The sequence below is a fragment of the Malurus melanocephalus genome, unplaced genomic scaffold (genome assembly GCF_030028575.1).
Source record: "Malurus melanocephalus ecotype Western Australia unplaced genomic scaffold, MMel_1.1 scaffold_7, whole genome shotgun sequence".
Taxonomy (NCBI): Eukaryota; Metazoa; Chordata; class Aves; order Passeriformes; family Maluridae; genus Malurus; species Malurus melanocephalus.
This window is the reverse complement of record NW_026623239.1, coordinates 2,821,612-2,829,197: the sequence shown is the minus strand read 5'-3', so window position 1 is coordinate 2,829,197 and position 7,586 is coordinate 2,821,612. Positions and strand designations below refer to the sequence as shown.

Sequence of the window (7,586 nt, the reverse complement as noted above, 5' to 3'; positions counted from 1 at the left end):
CGGGCGCGGCCGCCCTGAGGAGCCGGCGGGGCTGCGGCAGGTGCGGCGGCGGGGCCGCGGCTTTGTTGGCGCTGCGGTCGGATGCTGCCGGCATCGCGGGGGAGAGCGGCTGGCCGCAGGTCCGCATCGCGGCGTGTCTGCGCTGCGATTTGTCATAGGCATCCCTCAGTGCCTGGGCTGTCGTGGAATGCCTTCCTTGTGACTGATAACCAACAGCTGCTTTACTTGCTCAGATGCACGGAAGAAAGAGGAGTTGTACATCATCGCAGCCCCTCTTAAGAAAAGAGAGTGTTTAGTGAATAATGTGCTGCATTTGTGCTAGTTCACAGCTTAGATGAGGGCTGTGGGCTAAAGACACTACCCTTGTTTATATTTTGMATGTGTGTTGATGACACTGTTTCCTTGAAAGGGAATAGATTTTATATTTAGGAGTTGTTCTGCGAACGAGCAAGCAGCTGGGGCTTTACAAAGACAWTGTAATAAGGGCCATAAAGTAATAATTAATATTTTTGTGGCATTAGTCTGTTTTAATGAAACAGAAAAAAGATTTGCAGCGGCTTAGCTACTGATGTGAAGTGGCCCATGGGTAGGGCCATCCGTGAAGGGGAAGAAGGGTCATCTTTGTTCATCTTTGTTCTTGGGAGTCTATAGCTCTTTGAGGTGCTTTGTCTACATGGATCCTGCGCACTGCCTGCACTGATGTGAAATCTTCTGCCAGATCAAGTTTGTTGGGCCTGCTTCTGCACTCTCACTACTATCACAGCATCCAGCAGACTGTGCCAGGGACTTGAGCTAGGCAACAGGGCCAGAGAAATAAGTTTTATGTAAAGCACAAGTAATGCCCCCAGCTACAAAGGGATTCAGGAGGAAAAAAGGGAGTATGGAGGGAAAGAGGACAAAGACAGGGGATCTTGTAAGGYCCATGCTAAAATGAGCATCTTCTGAAATTCAGCATGTGATCTCAACAGGAGCTGTGGTCCTGTGTGCTGTTTTGATATGTGATAGATGTTTTCAAGTGGCAGATTGTAGGGTTTTTTGATTATGAATGCTAACCCATTAGCCCCACMGTGTTTTGCAGGGAAGGTGGTGGCGAGAGTTGACTGGAAGCTTTTAGCCAGTTTATCTGACTTGTTGCAAGTTGGTAGAGACACTAGCTAGTAGAAGGTGGTGGCCCCTGTGTGTAAAAACTCTGGTTTTCAAAAGGGCCTATGAAATCCACTGAAGGTTTCCCAGCTGTAACAGGTCCTGTGACTGRAAGAGTTAACTTTGGTGGCACAGCTCACTTTTCTTCGAAGTTGGCACAGCAGGGGAACAAAAAAGGTTGTTTTTGCTCCAAGGCATAAAGACTAAAATARGTAGAGCACAGCCTGTGGGACTGCCTTGGTTATTTTGCAGCTTTTTTTTTTTTTAAATTTGAATTTGAGTTGATACATATTTGAGTAGCTTGTACTTTAGAGGGAGTTAGGAGGTTTTATTTGCTTGAGTAATGACAGGGTACAGTGCAACAGGTGCTTTTCAGTCTGATTTAAATACTTCAAAACAACATTCTTACCACTGAAGTTGCAAATAAATGTGTGCATGCCTTGGTCAATCAGGACTAGAAATGCTTTTTGATTACAGATATCTTTCATAATGTGCTTTAAATATGAAGCAGAGTAATTTACTTGGTTTATTATATGTCCAGCATGTTTCAGATAGGTTTTATTAAAACAGTTATAGCATCCAGTTTTTGAGTGTTTTGAGGTAAGTCAGTTCAGCTTCTTGCTATGGAAGTCTTGTTTGCAGAAAACGAGCACTGTCTCAGTTTTGTTTGTTGTGTCTATTGAAYGGGAGGGGTTTGTTTGCTTCTTTACCTGTGGGAAGGCTCCAGCCACTCTGCTAGGACTAGAGCTCTATTTCTTCTTGGTTCTGCCTTGTACTGAAGCTGGGGGGAACTGGGGACAAGAGGGACCCTGATCGTCTGCTGGAACTTCAGACAGAAATTAGTAGGAAAATTGTCACCCTCYGAATCTCACTTACTTTATATTAAAAAATTAAATCACAGGAGAGTAGTCTCAAGTATATCAGTAATGTTCATGTTTTGCATTAGTAAAGCTGTTCTGTAGAATCACCTGAAGTATGCATCGACACATGATTAAAGTCTGTATWGTAAATTGGAGTTTCTTGTTTGGAGTCAAATCTTGATTAGACTTGATCTATTCTCGGCTTATTTTTACGGAAAGGGATTTCACTGTCGATTTAGTGGAGGTATTTTTGGCAAGACAGATGGAAATGAATTGTTTGTAGATGTGGGTGTAGAAATCCACAGAGATATTTTCTTGGAATAGTAATACTGAGTAAGAAAATGGAAAAGGAGTAGAAAAGTTGAGCAAAAGATGTGAGGGAGAAAAGTGATGTATTTGCCAATATGGAAAGGAAATACTGAAGGCATTAAAGAATGCGTACTTTAGAAATTGTAACTGATTTTATTGCTTTGTTGTGAAGCAGATTAATGGAAAGGAATGTGCTAGTAGTTCTTCTATCTTTTTGGCACATGGGATTAAGAACATGATAAAAAGAGAAGTGTTGTCATTCAAGATTACTARCTATACCTGTCAGGATGTTGCAGTACTTGGCCTTTGGGTGTGGAGTTCTTGGAGTTTCCTAGAATGGAATTTATCACAGTAAGCCAAAATAGMATGTAGCTACCAACTCAGCAGAATGCATACTTAACTGTACATTACAGGGCTTTGTTTTGCTGTTTAAAGATTGAGATTTTGATGTTTTGAGGTATTCCAAGCATGCTGTTTTGTTTTTTATAAAAGGGAAATGATAGAATTTTTTTTTTAAACTAAGTTGTACAAATGTTTCATGTTATGTAAGTTAAGTCACTGTTCGTTTTCACCAGGCTCCCAATTCACATTTTTGTGGTATCTGCAATACCTTGTTATTCAGATAGGCAGTCAAGTTGTTCTTCATTAGTTTATCCATAGAAACTCTTTTCACAAGACTCTTACTTTGGAGGCTTTGTGCCCTCATTCATTTAGCTGGTATGTGCCATGCCCTGCTGCTGCATCACCACCATTCCTACAGCAAAACCGTAGCTGTGTTTCAGCTACYGTGTATCAGTTTGGCCTGTTAATGTAAGCGGTCAGATGAAGGTATATTTTGTGGGGCTGATGTCAGCAAGCAGTTTCAGTGGCTGAGTTGAGGAGTATTTGGTTCCTAGAGGAGGAGAGATGCTTTTGGAAAAGTGAAGGCAAAAAGACAGTTAAATGAGGTCTTAAAGCATAGTAGAAGAGTGATCACAATCACATCAGGCACAGTGTCCATCCAGGCCATTACCCAATGTCTGACAGTAGTGAGTAATAGTTGTCTGGTGAAGCTACTTCCTAGTGGTGCTGCTGCCTCCRACCACAATAGCTTGAGTTTCAAGAACTTCATAAACTTGAGGCTGTATTATTTATCCAGTAATCCTCAGCTGACTTCTCTTCTGCAACCTTGTTGTTCTCTTAACCTATGTAAATTCTTGAAGTTCTAAGCGTACAGTAGTGAGTGAGGTTCAGATACTTCTCAGTRTCAGCTTTTTTTCTCCTTGGAAGAGGCACGAAATGTCATTTGCATTCTACCTATGGACGTGTGTCATATTGCCTTTCTCTTAGTCATTCATCACCAGGATGAGGAATCCTTTGGAGGTTCAAACAGCTAAGAGGTGCTGAAGTCACAYCTGGATTCTCACTGGATGTGATTTGTAGCTCTTAATTATTTTTAATGCAAATACATTTAACTTGACTCGTACAAATACAAGACAAAAGAGTATGGGTGTGCAGCTACAACAACCGATCTTTTCAAGCAGCATTGTTTCTTTGTGAATGATGCGTGGTTAAAATCTGCAGCGATGGTCTTTCAAGTATGCAGAATAAGGGGTGACATACGATTTACTGAAGCTTGAATTGAAGTGGAAAAAAATTTTCTAAACTTAACAGCTTTGCCTAAGAAAGAAAAATCCACATGCTGATATGGAAGAGTGTGTTCTGGTATTGATTCAATTTTTAAATATAACTTAAACATGGCAACCCTTTGATGAATAAGTGATTGTGAGAGTATACTCAGGAGTATTTTTTACATTCAGTTTATCAAAGCTACATATCTGATCTGACTCTTTTCCCCACTGCCTGTTATATTCTGTACTTTCACATATCCTCAGTCTATTTGTAAGAGTGTTTCTAATTTAATAATAGATATCCAATCTTACTTTCTTTCTCTTTAGGGGAGGATTGTTTAGGATTTCTGTTTTGTCAGTGATTCAGGGTAGTGCCAGAACTTGACTTTACCTCTCTGAAGTGTGTTGCCATTACACAGAAAATTTTCTCTTTTGAAGTCCTAAACTGTAGCTGTTTTGGATGGGATTTCTGTTTTTCTAGAGACTGCAGATATCTGTACACCACTTCTTATTGTCAGTATGAGAAGTAGTTTAAATGTTATCCYGTTGTTTTCATTCGGTTTTTTCCCCTACCATCTTATTCAGGTTCTCTAAGGTGAATGTGGCAAATCTGTCACTTTTGTGTGAAAGTTGTTGACTTAAGTGTAGCTATTTATTTACTTAAAAGTAGACTTGTACTCAGATACATCACTGAGCTGAGACCAAAGCGTTCTCTAAACTAACCCTCACAATGTCCCTGTGAGGCTTGTGGCCACTTTTTTTCTCATGTTACAGGCTTGGGGCCCAGATAAGCTGTGATTCATACAGCAAGCTAATGGCAGATAGGTGATTAAAATGCAAGTTTCTATTCTTGATCTCTTATACAAATTAAGCATTTCATTTCTGAAAACAGAACAGTAAAAATTATTCCATTCATTCTGCCTATTTCAGCATGTGACATATGTCCTAGTATGCTCTTGGACATGCTGTGTTTAAGTTGTTGATCAATTCACTTATTTCTGCATGATTTCCCTCAGCAGAATGTGCTTTTTCAATGGTGAATGAAAAACAGAATAGAGCTCCCCAATTTATAAATAATTTATAAATAATTTATAAATAATTTATAACTGTGTCAAAAAGAAACAAAGAGAGGAAAAATAAAATTCACTGGAAATGTCAGATACTATTTTAAATATACTGACCACAGTTTGCTGTGGCTTTTGTTTCAGTGAGCAAGATCTGAAGCTGCTACAGTTGTATTCGGTCTTCCAGTCAGTTAATAATTCCTGAAAAYTTACAGGACAATGTTTGGTGTTTAGGAATGGGAAAAAACGTGTCCTTTCAGTTTCTRCAGTAAGACATATCTCTGTAGAACAACATTAATGCCTAAATTTTGTACATGAATTTTCTGCAAAATAAGATACTTCATCTGCTGCAACAAATGCTCTGTAAGTGAAACCAAGTGAGTTCTGCGAGCTTATTGCACAAACTCTACAGGAAGGTCGAAAGCCTGGTTGTCATTGGAGCAGGGAACCCTTTTTCTTATACAGATACCCTCTGATCTTTCAGTCTCATCCTTAATGGTGATCTGCCGAACATCTCCACAAGAGAGTAGGAATGAAATTAATGGTTCTGGTGTAAGCAGWCAGCCATACACCTGAGAGTGGTTTTACTTGACCATAATTTCATACTTATCCACACACACAAACTCTCTTCCAGAGTTCTATTTACCTATCTAGTTCCCGTGGGATGCAATCTTCTCACCATCCTTTCCCCACATCCTCATCATTCTTTCTAATCCAAAGATAATGGCTTGATTGTTTTGCCTATCACCTAAACATATGTAGTTCAACTGTCCCTACTTTTATATATGTACAAGTTTGAAATTTGCATCTCATGTGGAGAGAGACTTGTGCTCTAAGATTTCATTTGACCAGCTGATGATGATGATGATTTCTAGCTATTGGCCTTCTCTTATACTGTAAGTATAATGCATGGCTTCACACCTGTGTCTTGGTGTGTGGTGCTGAAGTGATTCTGTGATTCTGTATTTTGAAAGATTCGGTTTAGGAACTGTGGACCTTGGCTCAAGTGGTTTCCAGTGGTTGTATATCATGCAATTCTGCATGTTTTCTAYGTGCCAGGAAATTACTAAAAATTGGTAGTTGCTACACAGGAAATTCAGGAAATCTAGTGCAATAGAGCTTATCTTTTAAGCTTTGTAACTTTTACAAGGTTTGTATTTCTATTTCTTGCTGATCTTTGCTCTGATTTCCTTCTGAAAGTGCTGGACAAGGGAGAAGACTTGGTAGTGGTATGCAGAAAACAGCATAAGTGTCTAGATGTTAGTAGAGTTTTTTTCACTTCTTTTTTTAAATTCAGCTGAGATTTTTCAGGCTGTTAAAAATATTGTTGTGATTTCCAACAGTTTCTTTACTATATCAGTGCATTTTGCTGGGCATGTATTCTTTCTAGCTTTTGTACAGGGGTGGAAAAGTAGGTTCCTTCAAATATGCTGTTTGTTATAGTAGTGAATAGGTGTAATTTCTGAATGAGACGGTAGGAGAAAATGTGCAACCAGAAAGGAAAGCACGTGGGAAGTCTGTTTGGAACCATTCTTACTGATAAGGTTGGGATTTGTTGAACTGGGRACTTCCAAAGTGCTTGAAGCATTGGAATTTATATCTCTATTGTAGCTGATGAGCTTGAAGGTCTGTGAAGATGTGCATGTTATACTTAGGATCTTGTTTACATCACTTTCTGTTCAGTATCTATAGCTGCTTAAGCAAGTTTTTAATACTAAGATCTTGTCCCTTTCACTTTTCTTGGGTTTCTCACTGCCTGTGTGTTTCATACCAAACAAGTGCCTCTACCAGGAAAGCAGGTGCTGTGTTGCATGGGGAAGTATTTTTGTGTGTATATTGTTTTCCTCTACCCTTTTGTCAGTCTTTTCCTTAATAGGAATTACATGCCATGAGGTGTGGTAATAGGTCAGCAGTAGCGCTGGTACTGTTTGATAGCCCAGATCAACATTTCTTCTGGTTTCTCTTCTGTTTTATTTTTAAGACCTGTGATCCTTAAAACATACTTAAGGAGAAGCTTTAATTTCTTTGCACTGTATGAAGTAAGCAAACTTCCTTAACAAAAGTTTTCAGATTGGGCAAGTGTGTGGGAGTTTTTCAGCAAGTTTGACATGTTTTATGACACTTAGCATTTGACAACACAGAAGCGTGAAATATATTGGTATTTTTCACACTTTTTGGGTGGTGTTAGGTGATGTTTTGAATCATCTGGTAAAAGAAGCCAATTTCTTTCCAGGTAGCCAGTCCCAAAATGAGTAGCAGATAAGCATGCTGCTTGCTTCCGAACCCACAGTCACGTCTCAGGAGGTTCAGATGTTATCCTGTGGTTGTACAATGCATATGTTTCCAGTTTCTGACCATGTGGAACAATGTGGGCTTGAGTGAGTGCACAAGTTAAGGTAGCGGCACAAGTTAAAAGTGGTGAAGAAATATCTGAGGAGACTGGACCTGTTCAGCTGCTGTGTGCCTGCTGGGGTTTGCTGTCCACATAGCTCAGATGCTCTGTAGACAGATCCAGGCTTGCAGGTGAGGTATTCACTGCTTGCAGGTATTCATTGTCTTCACTTGGAAGCTGTTCAAAATAAACCTTTTAAAGTTTTGTT

At 39.6% G+C, this 7,586-nt stretch overlaps 1 protein-coding gene across 3 annotated transcripts in view; it reads left to right on the top strand.

The window, feature by feature from the left end:
• The window catches only part of CEMIP2 (cell migration inducing hyaluronidase 2), a 54,205-nt gene that overhangs the window by 5,830 nt on the left and 40,789 nt on the right, over window positions 1–7,586 (top strand). The window contains exon 1 of one of the 3 annotated variants that reach the window (XM_057372524.1): window positions 6,306–7,509. The exons of the other annotated variants lie outside the window; for them this stretch is intronic. The gene's annotated coding sequence lies outside the window, so the exon portion shown is untranslated. Of the gene's footprint in view, window positions 1–6,305; window positions 7,510–7,586 lie in introns of those variants that run through there. 3 annotated transcript variants of the gene reach the window in all.